The 21267-nt window shown below is 47.9% G+C and overlaps 1 protein-coding gene across 1 annotated transcript in view; it reads right to left on the bottom strand.

The window, feature by feature from the left end:
* Positions 1-21267, bottom strand: part of LOC143179815 (dynein regulatory complex subunit 7-like) — a 150577-nt gene that overhangs the window by 97077 nt on the left and 32233 nt on the right. The gene's annotated exons all lie outside the window — the stretch shown is intronic.

The following is a 21267-nucleotide window of genomic DNA, read 5'->3' as shown; positions in this document are numbered from 1 at the left end:
TTCGCGTCGGCTGGCCGCCGCGGCAAAAGATTTCCAGAGGATTTCCGTTCCGTTCCGAAAAACGAGCGGCTGCGCGCATTCACGCTCCCCCTCCGTGTGCCTCCCCCGTCGTCGAGCGGCATTAAACGGGCTCGACCGTGGAATCGCGTACGAGGCCACTCGTCTTGTTTGGCCCGGCCACTTTTATACCTGCTGCCTTCGCCTCTCCGCTCCCCTTGGCCCCCTTGGCCCCCTTGGCCCCCTTGGCCCCCTTGGCCCCTCTCGCCGCCTCTCGCGCCGCAGGACGCCGGCTGACCGGCTTAATTACTTCGGGGATCATTTTTGCGAAGGATTATTTACGCTGCTTATCGAAGCGTCACGGAGAGATGGTATCGACGGGTCCCGAAAACCAGGTCCCCGCGTAAAAAGAGACACGATCGCGGAGGGATATATTCAACGGTGCTTCCGCTTCCGCGTCGATGATGAGAGAACTCGTTTCTGAGACGCTCGCTCACGTCGACGTCGACGTCGTTCGCCTCGGTGGAAGTGGAACGGAATTCTTTCTTACTTGGGTGGAACGAAGACGAGAGGCGATCTTGATACGATGGTCAGCGATAGGTTGGGTTGGCGTGTGGGGTTTTTCGGGAAAATTGCGTTTTTAGAAATGGGGAATGGTCTGGGGATCGAGAAGGTGAGGTGACGAGGTAATAGGAATTGGAGTTACGATTTTTACCTGGAATTGTAGGTGTTCCTTATCTTTTTCTAACTTCAAATTTTCGAATATTCGTATTTTCAGTTATTACAATTTTCAAATATACAAATTTTCAGTTGCTAAAGATTTCAAATATTCAAATTTTCAGTTATTGAAGAGTTTAAATATTTCAATTTTCAATTAGTGAAGAGTTTAAATATTCAAATATTTAAATATTCAAACTTTCAGTTATTGAACAGTTTAAATATTTAAATTTTCAGTTACTGAAAAGTTTAAATATTCAAATTTTCAGTAACTGAAGTTTTCAAATATTCAAATCCTAATCATCTCAAATTATCAGTACCCCCAATATTCAATTTCCAAAATTTCAAATCATCAGCTCTAGAAAAACATTCTCCAACGGATGATTCAAAATATAGAACGCGGAAAATTTCAAATCTGAACGCAGCAGTCTTTCTTACGTACCTGCTAATATAACAGTACAATAGTATAAGAACCATAGCTTAATCGCTGCTCAATTCTGAATTGCCCTGTATCCCACGCTAAAGCAATTACTTCGATATTCGCCCCCAATAAAATGAATAAAGGTTAAGGGTAAATCGTAAACAGCGAAGAGTAGGAAGCGAATAGAGGAAGGAGTGTGGAGGCCGATCGGTAATAATTGTATTGCGCGGGGCAAAATTATATTTCGTAATAAAGGAAATTACTGCACGATGCTTCGTATCCTCTTATTCGTCCGCCGAACGAGGAACAAAAGTGTTGGGAGCGGGATAATGAATTCGCAGCTCGACAATAGCCGCGGGGCAATAAAATTTGGCGCCCTTCAATGCGTTGCGGAGGAAGGGGTGCAGAAGCGCGCGCACAGTTGAACGGCAGTGCGAGCACAGCGAGCAAGTGAGTCGGTTCAATCTGTTATGTTATTCACGCGGCCAGAACGCACATGCGTGTCCCGTAAACACGACCTTGCGACTTTAACGACCGTTTACCACTTCTCTTTCAACCGTTCGAACCGCTTAGGCTACTGTACAGTGAAAGCCAACCCTCTCTGCTTTAACAGTTTTTTGGTAATCTAAATCAACATCACTCGATATTTTGGGAACTTTTTATGGGGGAATTATGGAACACTTTCGAAATAGAAACAAGTTGGTGACGGTTATATGGAGTATTATATGGGGAATTTTTGTAGACTGGTTCAAATTTTGGAGAAAAGGAGGCCTAGTTATGCATATGTAAGAAATATGGAATAACGTTTGTTGGAATTGGGGTGACTCCACCCACTACTCTGTTCAGCAGTGGTTTACGTAGGAAGAAGACACTTGAAATAACAGTGGCACAAAAAATACTCTAAATGAATAAACTAATAAAGTAGAATACTGTCGACTCCCTGTAACTTCAAATGAAGATCTACTTGAGAATTGCTTTAAACACCCTTCGTAGTCTCAAAATCATGCTCCACTTTTTCCCCAGACATTATTAATCCCCACTCAACATGGGACATTGACCAATTACCTGTCCTTCAATCTCAGAGGTATATTCGTTCCACAAATGAAAAGAAACCAAATTAAAGGGTTTTAAATCTGCACCCCTGACACTTCTCATATGACATAGCACTGACTCTAGTCGAGAATCAACCGCGCTTTAAACTCGTTCAGACGAACGAGACAAAGTAGTCCTCTGGTCGAAGGGAGTGAGTCCGCGACAGCGTATCGCTGCTTATCGTAGCAGGAATAAAAACCGCACCGTCGATGTAAATTAACTGGACGACACGCCAGGAAACCCTCATCCGTCGAGTAATTGGCGGGCACGATTACGTGCGGAGAAGAGAGACAGAGACTGGGAGAGCATGGATGACTTGACGGCGAGTGAAGCCTCGCTCGAGCGTGTGGAAAACCTGATAGCGAGTGGGATTTTCGATTCGAAAAATGTTGCAGCAGCTTTGCTATTTCATTTGTAGACAGCTATCGAGGGGTGAAGAGGCTGGATCGACGCGCAGCGAAGCCTCTCGTACGGAGAAACGATTGGTCCTTCACTGGGGTTTAATCCATTTACAGGAAGAAGCGATCGAGGGATCAAAGCAAGAGGCTGAAGACGATGAAATGATCTGTGACTTGTAAATTGTGTGCAAGCAGATATCAATTGCATGCATTAGGTACCTACTTGTACCTTGTACACTTTGGGGATTTCTGAAGCTTGGGAGCAGGGGTTCGAGAATTAGAGAGAACAGACAATAGGGAATTTTCTAGAGAATATCTACCCCCAAAAGTTTTCACTATATCTCTTGTAATTATGCCTCCATGTAAGAGAAACTTAGGTACCCAGATGACTAATCTCCCACAATAAAAGTTCAATCTATGCCAAGTCCTATGCCTAATACCACTAACAATAAATAAAATCTCTCTCCTAAAAACCTAGAAACGTTTCGAAGCTCTTCGCCAGCAGCTCGCCACCATGTGCAAGCCCAGAAATTGAATTTCGCTCAATATCCCGAGAGTTCCCTAAGAATCCGAAGGGATGTCTGCAGAGAGGCAGGAAGCAGGGCGACGAGGCCGGTGTAAGGGCTGAGCAGCGGCACGGAAGGGACGTGGCTCTAAGGAGAAGCGGGTACGGCGTTGCGGCGTTGCGGCGTTTCTCTCGCGTGAAATTTAAAGGCGGTCGCCTCTGGTCTCGTCCGCGAGAAGGGACTGGGCCCTCGATCGATCCGTGCCCGCATAGTCGAGGAGTCGTGGTGGAAGAGGTTGTTTGTCGGTGGTGGCCACCGTCGAAGCCTCGCCACGTTTCCCTCCTCGCCGACACTTTTTAGCGCTCGGATTTTCCCCATAATCTCGAGTAATTAACGGGGCCAGGATTCGGCTGGGAGATGGACGCAGGAGACGCAGGAGACGCAGGAGACGCAGGAGACGCCAGGCCCAGAGCAACGTCGGCCCTCGAGGCGTCCAGAGTTACCCTCCCCTTTTCGATCCTTCCGAGAAGCAGCCGACGCTGCGTGCTTCCACCGACGTTTTCTCCGTCGTCGGCTTAACGGCCGCACCTGCTACCGCGTCGTTTCGGCCGAGCACCGCGCGAATTTCTTCCCTTCGACGTGCCCTCCCGCTGGAGAGACCGTATTTCCGCCCGCCGCTAGCTTCTCCCCCTTTCAGACGCTGGAAATCCTCCTTCGTCGTCCACCCACGGGGGTTGGACGCGTTTAAGGTCGATGAACACTGCCCTCCCGGAAGCGTAATCGTGAAAAAAATTCCTCTTTCTCTTCCGTCCCCTCTTGCTCTCCTCCCTTCGTCTCTTCCTCCTCTCTTTTTTTAATATTGCGGAGATGAGGGGATTCGCCTTGAATCGCCGCGTTAGTTGGGCTTAATCTTTATGCATTTCGCCGCGGAGGGCTGACTGGTGTTTTTGGGGAGAGAGGGAACGCAGCTTTGGGTTTTCGAGTGGGTTAGATTCGCGGGAATGATGGTGCAGCTGGAATGAGATGAAAATTCGAATCGGTTCCTGGTGGTCGAGTATTTGTAGTGATAAGAGGAAGAGGAGTGCATTATTTGAAACAGCCGAGGGAAGTGAAACTTTTACTGAATAGAAGATAGTCTGCAGTTTGAAAGGAAGCAGGGGGTGGGAGGAAGAGAACTTGAAATTCTGAAGAATTCAGCACTTTGGGTCTAATGTTTCACGTAATTGATATTTGAATACCTACTAATAGATATTGATGAAGAAGAAAGATAATGGGAAATTCTATACACTTGAAAGAGCTTGATCGAAAGAAGAAAACCAATGAATTTTCAAGCTTTCTCTTGAAAATTCGATATTTTCGCTCTTTGAGCATTTGAAAATTTGAATATTTGAAAATTCAAATCGTTCCCACCTTTCAAAATTCCCACATCATTATCAATTCTCTTCTAAGGATCTACCTGAGAAACAAAATCTCAATCTGCAAAGTGATCCTCCTCATCCAAAGCAAACGACTCTCTCCTATCTCGCGATCTGGCGAAGTTAGATCAACGATTACAATTCCGGAGATGGTTGGTCGGTGAACGGTATATGCAACAATCTCCGTGCACGCGTATTACATAATTCAAAACCTCTAAAATTAGAAGGCAGCTGGGCGGGCGCGTCGCGACGCGCGGCGAGAAGAAAAAACACGGCCTGAACATCTCTCGCGGGAGAGCGCGCCGCGTGGGTTAAATATAACGTCCGCTGGAGCGCACGACAGGTAGTTGCACGCCTCGCTGTCTTATGCAACGCGTTCGCGTATTCACGGGGGAAAAAAGGGAAGAAGGACGGTCGGGCGTGAGAGGACGCGTGCGCGCGCGCTCGAAAATGCGCAGGGAAAGCGGATAAAGGGAGAGCACGAGAGACAACGCCTGACTGCCTGCTTCGCGTATTACGAAACGCTGGCCGAGTGTCCTTCTCGATTTATATTGGGGTGCGTTCTTTCCTTCCACAACCGACGTCATTCGTCTTCTTCGTCTTGCCGCGATGACCGATACGCGCGAAATCGTCGCGCTGCTAGAACAGTTCAGTCGTCTTCGCGCGAGAAGAACGAATAATATCGAAGCTGTTGAAGCGAATGTTCCATATGATAAGCACTGAAGAAGGTGAGGTATCGAAGACTAGCGGACCGTCAAATTTGGAAGACAAAGTTATTGGGTTTATGAATTAAACGAGATGAGGCGAGATACTAGATGTGGTGCATATTGAGGAAAGGCGAAATATGAACCTTATTACTAGTAATCGGTTTTGGTTTCTGATTTCCCCAATTATTGGGTATTATTAGTGATCCATAATTCAAGGCGATGAGAGGCATAAGTCATTCTTAAGTTACTACTTACGGTGTACCTGCCCTAAAGAAAACTGGACTCTCTGATCTCTGAGTTGATTTTAACTAGCTTTGAATAAGCCGCGCATTAAAATTAGTTGCTGCAATCGTAGCACAAACGCGAATTAGATGAATCGTGGAGTGGGCATATGATCAACCTACTCCATTCATGTTTACAAAGCTTGTCCCTCCGTGTAGCTTACAAGTGGGGTGATCCGGCAAATAAAAATACAGAACTTAGGTGGTACAATTATGGTTCCCGACTGTTGTCCGAAAGAGTACTCTATCGCAAACACCTGTTATCAATCCCACCCACGCGCAACACGAAGCCCCGCTACGAACCATAAAGCACATCTCCCAAATCCCTATTTTTAAAACACCCTAACCCACTCATCAGTCTCCAATCAATTAAAGCAATCATTAACGCAATCTCTGCTCGCATAACTCCCATATCCGCAGCGTAAGCGCAAGGGAGGGCACGGTAGAAAAATACCATCCATTTCCCTGCTCCTGGCACAAAGAGCGGCACGGAGGCTCCCCGATGGCGCGAAGGGACAGCAAAGGGGGAAGGGTCAGTGGGAAAACGGCGCAAACAACGCGGTCGCCTACGTGGGGCGCGGCAGGAAGCGTTTGTTGGAGCGGCTGTTGGATCGGTTGAAGCGTGTTCTCGGCCGGTCGAAATTGATCGAAATCGGAGGCGGACCAGGCACGTCCCGAGCCGTGAAGCGTGTTCCACGCGGCGTCTAACGGCGATTCGCGCCGGCTGGCGACCGCGTCGCTGCTCCCCCCGCGTGCCCAGCCTCCGGCTTCTTTTTCTACGAACGGAGTGACCTTTACATTCCTAATCGTGACCACGCGAAATTCTTCGCCGCGTCCTTTCGGAGCGTTACCTGGCCGAGAGCAGGCGTGTGGCCGCGCCATTTCCAGCCGCGCATGCCTTCTGGCCATCCTCTGCCTTGGCCCCTGTCTCTCTCCCGGCCAGCTGTCTCTGTTCGCCTCCCGCGGGAGAAGAAGGGAGAGGGCGAGGGAAGGAGAGAGAAGAGAGAGAGAAGAGAGAGAGGGAGGGAGGGAGAAAGAGGGAGAGAGCCTGCAGCCTCTCTGACGGGAAGGGCACGATCGGAAAATTAACGACCCCTCGAGCGTTAACTCCCGACTCCCGAGGTCGGTTCTCGGTCCGCTCGTTCGTTAAGTCCCTCTCCTCGAGTTCTCGCGACTCACGCCGCGTTTTCAGCTATCGTCCCCTTCCCTCTCACCCCCCACACCCTCCTTGGCCCCCTTCTTCTTCGTCTTCCCGTCTGTCCCGGGTTCCTCTGGCGTTCTGCGTCCTCTCTCCCTCGGCTTCTCTCTTGCTCTCTGTCCCCCCTGCCCCTCTCTCGCCCCCTCTCTCTTTGACTGTAGTTAACTCTGTCCGTTCATCTCTGTCTGGCTTGAGCTCTCGCGTAGTCGGTACGTCCCCTTCGCCTTCTCCCCTAACCATCGCCAGCGGGCTCTAACCCTCGAGCTACGAATCGGAGATTGGCGGAGGGACCGGTCGATTATCTATAATCGATAGGAACTACCGGTATATCGCCGCGGTGCGTGCTACAAGCGTCGACGACGACTGACATTTAAATCGTTGGGTAACTAGCCGTCTGTTAATCCCCGGTGAACGGAGGGCCTGATAAGCGTGGCGACTACTTGCCGAGCGGATTGCTCGTTACCGCGCTCACTTTCCATCGCGGGGGCTCGGATTGCGAACGGAGTTTGACTTACTTCCGGGCCAAGGGACCGAGGATGTCTCTTCGAGGGACGCGGGCTGGGGATGGAGAAGAATTGGCGTGGTCGCGAAGAGAAACTTGGTAATAATAATATTTGACTGCTTGAGGTATTTGAGTGGCAGTAGTTGGGTGACTCGAGTTCTCCAAGTTTACTCGTAAGATTCAAGTACTTGTACTTATGGAATAGTTTAATCTTGGGTTAGAGAGCAGCGTCAGCTCTAGGAAGAATGGATTTTGTTTAGAAGTCGAGATTTCACTTTTCTTAACTCTTGCGAGTAGGTATAGATGATTTGAGAAGTTGAGACCTTCTTCAGTTAATGTCAAATTCTTTGACTTTTAGTTATCTAACTAATAGTGAAGTATATATCTACTGTTTACGATATACTTACATGTTCGTGTATGCATAACAATACTTTTTACACTACTTTATGCGATCGAAATGAATGTAATTTTTAATCAGTCATAAAACAAAAGCACTCTACCTATTTATTTAAACTGTAAAAGGCATGAGTCAAGTGCTTTAACACTAAAATATAGCAAAACTCAAAAAGTGGAGTTAATAACTGACCCGTAAACAACTCTCCAATAGTTACTTCAATAGTGTATAAGGGTTGAAACTCTTGAAACCATTCCTCCTCTCCTTCAATACATTTCTAAACTGGCCGAACCTATCCCAGAGTTGAACCCCATCCCCACCTTACGCATTAAACTACATGCTCAACCTACCCCAAAGCAGATCGTTCGAAAACCCCGAAGCCCGAAAAAAACTCGTATCCTCTATACCTGTGCCGCAACACACCTATCAAAGACTTCCATTAAATCTCCCGAATCTCCTTATTTCAGTCCCAAGGTGTACACCCCGCCCAAAAGCTCCATTTCCTGCGGCTCGGTCTGCAGGACTAATTACGCGGTCGGAATCGCGCGACCATTACCAAGAGGGAACGCGGCGTCGAGCGTCGGGCCGTCTCTTTGTTCGACGGCGTTCTCTTTCGTCCCGGTCGGATGGTTGCGTTCGCGACCATCTGGCGAGCCAGGGATCGTCTTACGCTCGCGTGTTGGAAAAAGGTTCCGCGGGACATTGTGCGGGTTTCGGGGGGAGGAGTGGCGGGAATCGGGTTGGTTCGGTTCGTTGGCTGCTCCGTTTTAATTCGTCGCTCGCCGCCCTCCAATTTCCTGCGCGCAGGTAGCCCCCGAAAGCCCCGACGAAAATCGATGGGAAAGCCCTGGAGATTTTCACGAAAACACAAGTCACCTCTGCCCCTCCGCCGAGTCGACGTCCTGCTGGATGGGTAAATGAAAACGGAGGAGGATCGCGTCCGTTCGCGTGAAAGATGTTGATCGATGCCGATACAGGCTGCGCGGAAATTGAGGACGCTCTTTTGCACCGAGGCGATTCGCTCTCGAAGGCGAGTGTGCTCGTTCCGCGGAGACGAGATTAAACGAATAGCGATCGACGAAGAAGCTGACGAAGTTGCGACCGGCGAGCACTGCATAATATTGTCTCGGTGCAAGTTGGCTCAGGCTAGACTGCTAGACACTGGGTGCAAAGCTTAGGCTAGGCGCTGGGGTACTATCTCGATACAAGCTCGCGACTTGGGGTCAGTTGGGGCTCGAACGTTCGAGACCTTTGACTCCAATAGTAAGATCAGTTTAGGCGCAAACTTGCACGGTGTTCGCCATGTTGCTACAGTCACCTAAAACTCGTGAGGTATTTTCTTTATGGCTGTAGAGTTTTATCTCGATATAAACTTAAAACTTGGAATTCAGTAGAAACCTAGAGAAAATGAGAAACTCGGTTCTAAGATCACTTTTGGTACTGTTGGAAGATCAGAAAATGTCAAGGGGCATGTACAAAGGCCAGAAGAATGCTCAATTCCCTACAAATAGTAGCAGTAGGAGTGACCAATTTAACCAGTCAGGGAAATGCGTGTGTGCTGTTTTCATGTGTTTTTTCGAGGAACCAATCAGACCCACTGATATCTTCTGAGCTACCAATAGTACTTACTACCAAAGTAACTTCACTTCTCCTTCCCAAAAACCAAAGGCTAACAATAAAAATGGACCACAGTGGGAGAATAATGTCTGTAGATTGTAGGTCGTAGCTTTCATCTCGACAATATTTTAAGCCCCCTTGGAGAAGATCGAAGGAACGTTACCACGCGACACATTCGAGTGGAAGACCCGTGGCAAATTTCTCTGACGAAATTTAATCGAGCCATTGTCGTGGGTAATTCTTTCGAGGAAGCGCGTATCGTTTGCCGCGGTAACTCGTGTTGCGAGCCACCTGCTCGGCCCTCGGGCCAAACCGAGCAACTGCGACGCACGAATAAAAACGATCGCCGCTAATTCGCTCGTTCGACGCGGGGATCGTAGGCTTTTAAGTATCCGATCGAACAGGAGATATGACGACCCTACGCCTCTTGTGTTCTTGTATTTGCGAACTTTAATACTTGGAGCGAGTCTTAATACAGTCCGAGTCCAGATCTCTAGCGTAGTATCACGTATCGGTAGGAGTAGATGAGTTTTAGCTCGTAAGTAGCACTAGGTGAGGTCACAAAATTTATGCGAACTAAAATTTTAATATTTTGCTGAAACGTGGGAGGAATAAGTATCTAGAGGTCATTTGTAAAGATTCATGCACTAAGAAGTGAAATATGAATTGTTCGTATAGTTGTGTTCTTTATTAATTTATTGAAATTAAGCAGAAGTAGATAAAATTGAGCAAACAGTGGAGTTTAAGTTCAGAGAACCTTATACTTTAGTCCACCCCAAGAATTGAACTCAAAACTATATTCCTTGTTATAAATTCGTCATTTTTCACTGAGTCTATATCGAGACAATTCTGTATGCATCCGTGTACTCGAATCGAAGTAACACATACTAACCATAGTTCAGAGTCTAATGAGCTCAACAGGAAAACAAAATCCATAGAAAAATAGTATTTCCCTTATTAGCCGAATTGGTTAGATCTACTCCTGTAGCAACTCGACCGAAATCTAAGCTCCCAACAATATCTCCCATGCACTGTTGCAGCAACCAGCGCAGATTTAACGTAGCACCGTGTCCTTTCGCACGTCACCAACAAGATTCTCTGACGTAGTACATGGTACGTCCTCTCTCATCTCCGATAGCGGCAAAGGTCAAGACAAAGGACGTCGGAACGCTGCAACGAGCGCTCACCTTTTTCCTCGGGCATAAGAGCGACGCCAGGTGACGTAACTCGGTGGTGGCTCGGCGTGTGTACACGAGAGCAAAGTAGCGCCGGCCACAAAGCCTAATTTCCAAGCATTAAAACACTCGATAACCTCCTCACGCTCGCTGGAGCCTGATATTCATATATGCGCGGCGCACGGCTGTTCAGCTTTTTACGCAACAAAGCGCACCGAGGCGATCCATTCTACGATTATTGCACGGCTCGACGGGAGGGATGGGGAAGGAGGTCGCGTGGGAGGGGAGTCCCCGGCTTCCGGAAACTATCTTTCGCATCCTCTTCATTCATAAACTCTTTCTCTGCGGCGCGTAATGGAATAGCCTGGTCGGCGGGCGCATAAACTCGAGCGTGCCCGCTTCTGCTGGCGCAAAGTACATACGGGCGAAACTAAATCAGACGGTAAATACACAGGCGAGTGAACTGGCCCGGGGTCCCTCGAAAACGCTTTCCCTTCCCGAAAACCTTCACCGTTCACTCGATTATCGTCCGTCCGTCCGGCGAGTCTGCGGCAACGACGGCCGCGGTACCAGGAGACCAGGCGCCAAGAGGAGCTCGCGGACGATCGAATCCCCCACGCGCGCACCCTGTCTACAATATACACCGAGGCAACAAAGTATTTCTATGCCCCGTTTGCGTATCATAGCGCCATGGGGAGAAATTCTGTGTCAGTAGGGACACTTTTCCAATACAGTTTTTAGTCAAACATACTTTTCAAACGTATGGGGGACAACATTTTTTCTATTGCATATGGAAGATAAGGTTGCTTCCAATCATTTTTATTTTTCAACCTGGGATAAACAGCATACCATGCTTTAATCACTTCTTCTTCAATCTAAATCAGTGTAACTCCAAATAAGTAATACGTGAATTGATATACTTTGGCTTTTTCAAAGGATTTCAGGCTTTCATAAGACTTCTATGAAACATATGTCTATACAAGTGAGATAATCTGAAGAAATCGAGAAACCTAAGCATCAGACAAGGTACAGAAGAAAATAATCGTTACTACATAATACACTGTCTCTACTATTTTCCTACGTACTATTGCCACACAAAAACAGCCCGAGCAAATACTTTTTGACCAACAGTATGCACCGCGGGCTATTTACGCGAGGAGCGTCGCGCGGCGCTCACGTACGCGCGCACACCGACGCCCCTTCGTCGGCGTCCACGCGCGACGCTACTTACATAAATAGTGGCGGAAGGCGCGAGGAGGACAGCGAGCGTTGCGAAACAAAGATAACAAGGCTCAGATTGGGAGAAGGATCGAGCGCGAATCGCGGGGTCGAGAGGGAGGTCGCAGCTAGAGAGAGAGGGGGCAGATAAAGAAGCTCTCTCGTGTGTGTCGTGAAACGCGCGACGTGTGAGCACACATCGGCGGTGTCGTCACGGGCTTCCACGGTGGATCCTCGAAAGGGCAGAGGTGAAGCTCCACCGAGGCGTGCACAAAAGCCGAGGCTCGTCGCGAAAGCGCGAGATTGGACGTCTAGCATGCAACGCGCAAACCGCCGACAGTCGGGGAGAGCTTTTTGCTCGCGACCGTGCCTTTTAAAGGGCCTTTCGATGTTGCCCGGCGACGTGACTGGATTTCGCGCGACCGAACTTCGGTATTCGCTGATTTGAATACGGGGGGGACCACGTAGGGGAGGAGGGGAGGAGGGGCGAAGGCGGCGAGGCCCGTCGCGTAGGCCGAGGCCGATCGGGAATTAATAGCGCGAGGGACCGGGGGAGGGCCTGGGAGCCAGAGTTCCCACTTCGGGGAATCGTGATTAGGATTATGGGATTCCTCCGTTGTAAGCTCGTGGATGGGCAGGAGGACCTTGATGTTCAACCTCTGAGTACCGTTGAGGGAGATAGGATATCGCTGATTATATGGCAGAACGATACGAGTGACATTTTCGTAGCATTCAGATAATGTTATACCATAATTAAAACCGACAAGATGTATAGAATCGTAGTGCAACCTTGATTAACCGAATTTCGAGTCTTCACACTTTCTATTATCCAGAGTTACGAATATGTATTGGGTGTGATAGGATTAAGTAGAATATCGACTGCGATTTGAAGAATTATTTAACAGTAGTCTGCTGAAGATAATAAGTCTTCGCATCGAATGGATCATTTGAACCAGCTGTAACACGCAAACTTAACGGTGAGGAAACGGGGATTTCCAATCTCGAAGATGTCCCAGCGATTACAAGAGGCTACTCAAGCGAGAAGAGGGATATCAGAATATTCATGCGTAAAAACTGACTATTCGAGTTAATCTCCCTCGCTACTATGCAGAACTGGTAAGGCTGTACTCAAGACACATTTTGATATAGTAGTAATTTTCAGTACATGGGTCTGTCGATAGGATACGTCGATTCAATTAGTAGTTATGACCACTTCGACCAACAGTGGTGCGTTTAAACCAAGTGAACGAAAGCTCGTTCGTCCTCCACTTCGGCAGAATTCAAGTAACACGAGCATTCCTTCATTCATATGTCGATTTTATTCATTCATAATAGGTGAATTTTACTGAAAGTGGGAGAAGAACGACCATTCATTAGCTTGGTCTAAACGCACCATAAAGCTGGGTCTACGTTAGCAAACACTTTGCGAACACTGCTCGCAAATACTGTTTGCAAACAGTTCGCAAACTTTTTATCACCCTTACTCGATTTCCCCGCGAACACCAAGAACAGTATGCGAGCAGATAGGCGAACAGACGATTTCAGGAAAATTCAATTTCCATACTGTTCGCTAACAGTTCGCGAACTCTGGTATATTCGAGCCTTAATATGCCACGTCCGCAAGTGCGTATCCACTCTACCCATATAAATCCGTATTTTTCCCATATGCGAGCTTATCTGCTCTGTACACTACTGTTCACGAGCCCAGCGATCTCGATCTCTAAAACTCTCTCGTCCGAGGGAGATGGAAGGGGTAGATGGAAGCTGTCCATAATATTCGGTTATCGAGCGACCGCGGGGCTCCTCAGAAACTGCAGCGTCGTTCTGACCGCGATTCCGATCGCGAGCGGAGCGGAGCGGCGTTAATGCGGCTTTGGGCGTTCTCGCGGCCCTCCCTCGCGCCCCTCGCGCCCCTCGCCCCTGCTCCCCTCGGCGAGGCGTTTTTTTCCTCTCTTTTGCATGCGCCTCGCGCGGCCTTCGAGAGATCTCCACCGGGCAACGGAACGAGATAGACGGAGGGAGACGGCGATACGTTCGCGACCGCGACGCGGACGAGGACGGAGGGAGAGGCGACGCAGGCTGGCTGAGAGGATGAACAGAGCCAGAGAGAGCGGCAGCACGCGGAGGGGAGAGAGAAAAGGAGAGACGCAGAGAAAAAGAGGCCGGAGAGCACCGTGAGCTTCTGGCCTGGACGGCGAGCGAGGTAAAAATCGCGAGAGCCGTCAATTAGGAACGCCGCTCGGAGCCGTTCCCTTCACGAACAAAGACCGACTCTTTCTCGCAGCCGGCGAGCAGAGCAGAGCGGCGCTGAGCGACGCAGAGCGGGACGGGGCGGGGGACCCGCGATGTTTCCTCGTCCCCACGAAGATATCGACGAGATATCAAGCGAGCGCGGCCTCCGTATAAGCGACGCCCGGAATTCGAGCCGGACCGCTCCGCCAGAGTCGTTTGTCGATGCTAAATTACGGTCTGGCTATTCCGCCGACCCCCTCGCGCCCCCCACGACCCACTACGGTCCAACGAACGCCGACTTATGACTGATTGCGAGATGATAGAGCGCGTGCAGGCGCGTTTAACCGCGGTACGATCGTAATTCTCAGCGACTACACTCGTCGAATTCATTGTTTATCTCGGGCATAGGGCGACGATGGCGTAACGTGAGACAGGATCGTGGCGTCGGGGTTCGTAAATATTTTCCAACAGTCGACGCGATATTCGGCGGCGAGAAGATAGGCGGACCCTGAGAGGGATATCGGGGAGGAGATGGATATAGGCTGGAGGAAAACTTTCGTGATCAGGCTTACTTTTATTCTTAGTCTTCTGATTTCTTTGTAATTCTTTGTTGGATGCTCGGACCTCGAGGGGTTTAGGTCTTTGGGACATTTGTGTGGGATATTGTATAGAGAGTACTTCGGGAAAAGAGCTGTTTAAGTAGCTAGTATGAATTGATTTCATGTGGAAAGGAAGGCAGGAAATATTTAGTTAATGTCGAAAGTATTTCATTCTGAAAAATTACCGTAGGTATCATACATGTCTCATGAGAAATCCTCTGAAAGATATTGCCCCTAGTTCTGTCTAGGAAATTTCTCAGGGACCGCGAATAGTACTATTTAACTGTCGGAAAACAGACTGTTTTACATTTATGTGCAGAGCCAGCAGACTCAAGGTCACATTTCACCCAGCTTTCGCCGCTCAAGTGTTTAACACTGGATAGTGTGTGCCAAGATATAACGTATATGTTAATAACACTAGATAGTGTTAATACTAATACTTTAGATCAGAGAAGTATACGCTCTCTATAAAAAAAAACGTTTTAGAAAACATTCTCTAGAAGAATCTAACGCCTAGAACAATTAACTCTAGTCAGCACTTTGATATAATCCCAACTAATGAATTACACATAATCAAGAACTCAGTATCGCGATTAACCTTATGTGCCACATTAATTAATCTGCAAAGGTGTAGCAGTCATGCGTGTCGATTTCAGAAAAAGTGTAATTAATTTGCGTTATCGAGGTGTTTGGAAACCCAACGAATATGGAAATAGGTCAAGCACAGTCGCGCGCGCAAAAATTCTCAGGTTTCTTTGAAGATCGATGCCTGTATCCACGCACGACAGCACGCTTTGAAGTTCTAAAAAAATGTGAGTTTTTTTCCGAATTCAATCTACAGGACTACGAAATTCGTTGAGAGGTAGCCTGACCGGAAGTCAGCAGACGATTCTGGAGCTGTAAATGTCTATGCTCTTGAGAGAAGCCGCACTTCCGGAGTAACCGGAAGCTGTGTTTGAGAACACGGTCTGCCAGCCACCCCTAAGGCTGAACGTAAGACAATCCCTCGATTCTCTCACCTGCTGGATGAAATGCTACGTAATCGAGTATAATTGTTGCCTAGCTTCTCTTCTGGTAGATGGGTATAAAGTGTTTTAGTTTGATTTTAGTACCTATTACCTATTAGAAAATACTTAGTTTATTAACAATAAAGAGATCTAAAGGCTGTAGGTGATAATTTTAAAAAAGCTACTTCTACAATCTCCTTTTTTTTAATCGTCCCTGTTTCTCAAATTTGTCTCAAATTCGCCCGCAAAAATGTCACAAATTATGTTCCTGGGAGTGCTCATGTTTTTCACGAGCTTGCGAAAATTGGACTTTCCAAATATTGTTAAAGAAAGACATTATACAATTGCCAGCCAGTCTTGAAAGAAAATAAGAAGAATAAAACGCAGAAGAAATGAACAATAGAATTATTCCCACGTCGATTACCGAAATTTCTTTTCATAACATTTTACCATTCTTCTAGTGGCCACGTCTGCTAATTCGCAAAGTGGTTGGAGAAAAAACGAGCCACCGCTATCGAACAACACCCGTCCGCTCGATTCTCCGCGAGGCAGAATTTTCTGCACGATTCCAGCGGGTCGAAGCGACGGCGCAGTGTAAGAGGGGAGAGGAAGTGGCATCCTCGTTACACGGTCCCCGTCTCACGGTGCTCGATGAAAGTTCCTCGGTTATCGGGCACGCAGACGACAGAGAGGACGGGCACGGACTTCGGGCGATACGAAAAGCATATAAAAATCCACTTTTAAGATAGCGGCCGACAGGTTTTTCTCGATACAGGCGCGCTCGGTCGCGCGAGCGAGCGCGCGTAACGGGTAACCCGATAATTTATAGCGGCGCATGGAGGGCACCTGGTGTAAGGTTCCCCGTGCCTCACGCACATACTCGCGCGCGCACGCGTGTACATGCATGCGGCCGAGCGCTGCTCCCCATATGTCCGCCGTAATGACGAGCGCGCGTCCAGACGGAAGACCGCTCAAATTTCCCGCGTGAACGACGCGCACCGACTCGCCACCTCACCGTGAGACTCGCCTCTTCTCTGCTCGCTCCTTCTACTCTCTTTTTTTTTACGCCCCGGTTAGGTCCATGGAAGGAATTAGGTATGATGTACGCAAGCCGCTCATATGCGCCTCGTGGCAGTCGGAGATTTTCGCTGGGAATTTCGACGACGTATATTGAGATGTTAAAGCGCATTGAGCAGGTGTCGGAAGGGAGGGCTTAAAATTTTCAACTGAACAAATTTCTTAATTGGAGGGAATCAGGAGGGACCTGGTTTTGGGGAGTTTTTCGAATTTGCATGAGAAAGTGCCTGTAGAAGAGGTACAGACAAGGGAAAATTGGAACGAAGTAGAGTTTGAAAATTCCAGAACTTCAATTCTGGGAATATTTGAATACTGAAATATTAAGCATTTGTATTAGTGGTATGTTTGAAAATTTGCATCATTAAGCTTCCTTAAAAATCAGACAATATCCTTCAGAACAGAAGAGAAAAACACAGAAAGCACAATAGATATCAGTGGGCTGCTCTAAACCAGGGGGTGGTAACCACCCCAGAAAATGAAAGACATTGTCCTCAAGTTCCACGTTTCAATGCCCCCTTTAAATCCATCATACGCTTAGAAAACCACCTCCCTCTTGCTTCAAAACAAACTCCTCCCAAATAACCCTTTATCTCCTGCTACTCTCGCCCACGTATGATCAACGCCCCCCTCGCTCGAAGTGTTAATAAACCGAGCAGCTTCGACGGTAATCCCGAAGCAGAAACGAGATCTCCCCCAGTGGCACGAAATCACGTGATCGACGGAAATTTTCCACGGACCGCGAAGAAAATCGATTCGACGAAGCAAGAGGAGTAGGGCGAGGGGGGCGAGACGCGGGAAGCAAACGATAGTGTCCGATTTCTGGCGAGACCGAGGGGTGACTATCGAGCGAGAGGGAGGGGGAAGGGGCGAGGAGCAGAAGTTTCGCGAATTCGGCGGTCGCGTTATAGATCGTGCATCTGCGGAGCGTCGCCGGATGAAATTTCTCACCATATGGCGGATGCCTACGGTCCGCCGCCATCTTCCCCGGAACTCACCCTGCGCGACTCCTCTTCTCCTTCGCTCGACTTTTTTCCACGCGCGAGGGCCCCCGTAAGTCGCCCCGAGATTACGGGCTCTCGCTTTTAAGGCCGCCTGCTGCGAATCCGAAAGAGGCCAACGCGATGAAGCGCGCCTCGAGATAAACACGAAGAAACCTTCCAGACGGATGCCAGCGGGATTTATTCGTTCGTCAGGGGGGAAGAACGGGGAAGAAAAAGGCGCAGCGGTTCGAGGGGAGGGAGGGAAAAAAACGAGGAGGAGAAATTGAGAACGCGAACCTGCCAATCACGCGTGCTGTTATTCTGCAGCCCTTAAAACAGCGCGGCGAACAAGAAGAAAAAGATCGAGGCTCGATCGAGGCGAGCCGAAATTCAAAGCGGGGATCGAGTAATTGATAACTCGGTGTGCTGAAGGAAGTGTCCGAGGGATCGTGTTGGTCGAGCACAGAGTGAATGCTAAGGCTGAGACGCGTGTTCAGGGTTTTGTAGAATTTGCGACAGAAGCGGTGTAAGTAGCTTCTGAGACACTGTACGTCGACATCCTTCGGCGATCCTCTGCGCGCTGTGAGGAGCGTGTTAATTCTGGGTGACTTATGGTTGACTTTAATGTATGCGTCTTTGGGGCTCAGTGAATGGGATGTACAGGGTGATTCAGAAGTTGGGAAGCCTTTTTACAGGTGCGAGAAGCTTTGGGCTCAGGTAGAGGGCCTTTTGAAGTGACTTAATTTTGAATGTTCTAGGTGATTCATATGGGGTAGCAGAACGTTTGAAACTTCTGAGTAATTGGGGATAAGAAATATGATATACAGGGTGTTCCCTAATTTTTTGTGTGTCTGAATCTACCTTCACAATACTAATATTTTATGTACTAGAGAACACCCTGTATAAAGCAGTTCAAATTTCCAAAGGAATTCCCCAGCCGAGGGCAAGGAAAAAGGTCCTGCTTAAACTAGGTCATTAAATCTTCCCCCCCTCGCAGTGATTTCTAATCCTATCGCACGTATCGTTCACGACAAGTTCCTTGGCAAGGTTCCCCAACGTCCATTCTAGTTTCTACGCCTGATTAGAAACCGCTGGCGTCAGTCAACTTGTATGACTCGAAGTACCTATGTATACCAAGTTTCAGCCAATAATTTGAACCCACGTTCACTCGAACTCGTTTCGCAATTTTATATCTTAACCAATCTGTAGAATCATCTGTATTATAGAAATGTTTCCCAAATTCCTTGCCAAGTGTAACTATAAAACTAATTTCAGGTATTCAGAGCGAAATATGAACCTCGAGATGCGATCTCTGTCGTCGAGATTTTTTCTTTTTTCTTCTTTTTTTTTCTTTTTCTTTTGATAGGTTAGACGACAAAGGAGAAGGAGGCGAACGAAAGCAACTTGTCCAGGGATCTTTCGTCAACCGAGACCTTGGCTCGCCGTATATGTTAATGCCCGCCTAGACTGCCCCAGTCCCACCCAACTTCGGCCCCACCCCACTCGAGCAGCTTCTGGCAAAATCGAGCGACGCTATTTTCCTTCTGCGTCAAAGGACGATCTCGCCGATCAGAATTCCCGGTCGAACGACCTCGCGAGCGACTCTCACCTGCTCACTGTGTCACGGCTGCGAGGCCCGCGTTTCGTGAGTCAATCTAGTCGCCTTTCTCGTACCGGTTCGCAGTAAATTGAGTTTGGACCCGATGGGTAGGTCTTCTGAGCCCCAGGGAAAACACTTCTTGGCTTTGACTCCAGAACGGCCCGCTATTAGTCTTTCATGCGCGTGATACGTCTCTGCAGCTGATGGTGGGTGACGGAATTTCGTAGATTTTTGCATTAAAAATAAGAGAAACTAGGTAGGAAATTAAAAGCTTCTAATTCTAGAGCTTTGGTTTCTACTTTTGGAACAGCTGATTCTTCAGCACCTTTGTATTTGTAGAAAATGTAGAATGTGGTGATATTCTCTGAAACGTACACATAGCTACTTCTCTAATCTGAGTGGTTTCGAATTTTCAAATATTCAAATATTCAAATTTTCAAATTTTCAAATTTTCAAATATTCAAATATTCAAATTTTCAAATTTTCAAATATTCAAATTTTCAAATGTTCGAATTCTTTTTTGTGCACCTACGTAATAATGTATTTCAATTTTGAAACTCCAATTCATGAAACCCTGTATTTAACCTCAGAGTAACTAAGAAGAACTGAGAACTCAGGGTCAACTCCTGTATCTAATTAAAAATTATTCCTCAGAGGACTCCCACAGACTTCACCTACAACTAGGTATCTACATCCACACAAAGTTAGCAAGTATCGAGGTCCCAGCGCACGGTATGATCGTCCCACGTTACCAAACTTCCCACTCGTCAGGTGAGGGATAAAGGATCCACCTCCCCCGCTCGTGGTCGAATTTTCTCGCTGGGCCGAGGTAATCCCGCAGTTTCGCACGCATCATTGCCTCGCAACGTACTGTTAAGCTGTTAGAGCCGTAAGCAGGAGAACGTCTGCAGCGGCGTCGGTAACTTTTAATTCAATTCCGTTACCGCGACGGGCCGCAGCCGACGCCGACGCCCTGGGACCGCAGACGAGAAAATCGCGGCGATTACACACCGTGACCGTTACCATTATACCGTCGACGAATGCCATTTATTAAAGCAACGCGAACCGGCCCCTGGATTAAGCGAATCGCCGAGTGTTAAGGCGCATTATATGCTCGGCCAATTATATCTGAAATTCTGATCTTCCCCGGGTACAACATTGTGCGCCCGGCTGCCTCCTTCGTCTTCTTCCTTCTCCTCCTTCTTCTGCTTCTTCTGCTTCTTCTGCCCCGCGAGCCTCCCTGGCCATTTGTATCGCCACGCGACCGAGTCCCGAGGTATTTTATAACTTCATTCGAAACGGGGGCAGCGTGCCGCGCATAGCATCTCGACGCACACGCTTAGCAGGGATAATCATAGTGATCACTTTCGCTGGGCGACGAGCGCTTGATCAATTGGTATGGGGGAAACAGTTCGAGCATTACTATGATGCTTTCGTCTTTTTCTTCCTGATCCTCAGTGTCGGGGAAGTGGAAATACAATTTCCAGCGAAAGTGGATCTGGGGTTTTTGGATACTTGTGTGATAAATGTTTAGTAGTAAATTATACTTTATTTTCTCCAGTAAAGTATCTAAGTGGAATTGTTTCACTGTGTAAGTCTTAATCGATGTTCTACTGTACTTTTATTGTTATTGTACTCGGTGCTTGAGAAGTTTATTGGGCAGAAGTTGATGAAAGGTGAGTTCGTCCCTTTTTTATTGTAACCCACGTTATTGTAATTTGATTGGGGTGATCCTTGGCTACAAGAACACCTATAAATTAAGATTAAGCTTGATCGTGCTATTACCTCAGTCAGTCGATATCTTAAGCTACCTGGGGAGTCAATGGAATACCCAAGTTCTAAATCATAGAGTGAATCGGTCGTCGTGGGTTAATTACTCCAACCCTTTACGGTACAGGTATTAACCGGAACGATTAACCCTTTCCACGACCGTCTCGCGTCTTTTGTTCGACTCTTGCACCTGCCTGAAGTGCTTCAATCGCTTCGAGAAGCAATACTTCAGCGAAGAAAATTCTCTGCTAATTCTACAATCAACCTCCACCTCCACGAATCACTGTACGAGCCAACGCGACCTTTGACTACGCCCACGAATTCTCGCTCAAAGCCATGCTCCTCCAAAACAACAGATATACCT

The sequence above is a fragment of the Calliopsis andreniformis genome, chromosome 5, assembly GCF_051401765.1.
Source record: "Calliopsis andreniformis isolate RMS-2024a chromosome 5, iyCalAndr_principal, whole genome shotgun sequence".
NCBI classification, from domain to species: domain Eukaryota; kingdom Metazoa; phylum Arthropoda; class Insecta; order Hymenoptera; family Andrenidae; genus Calliopsis; species Calliopsis andreniformis.
This window is presented reverse-complemented; position numbering and strand designations above follow the sequence as displayed.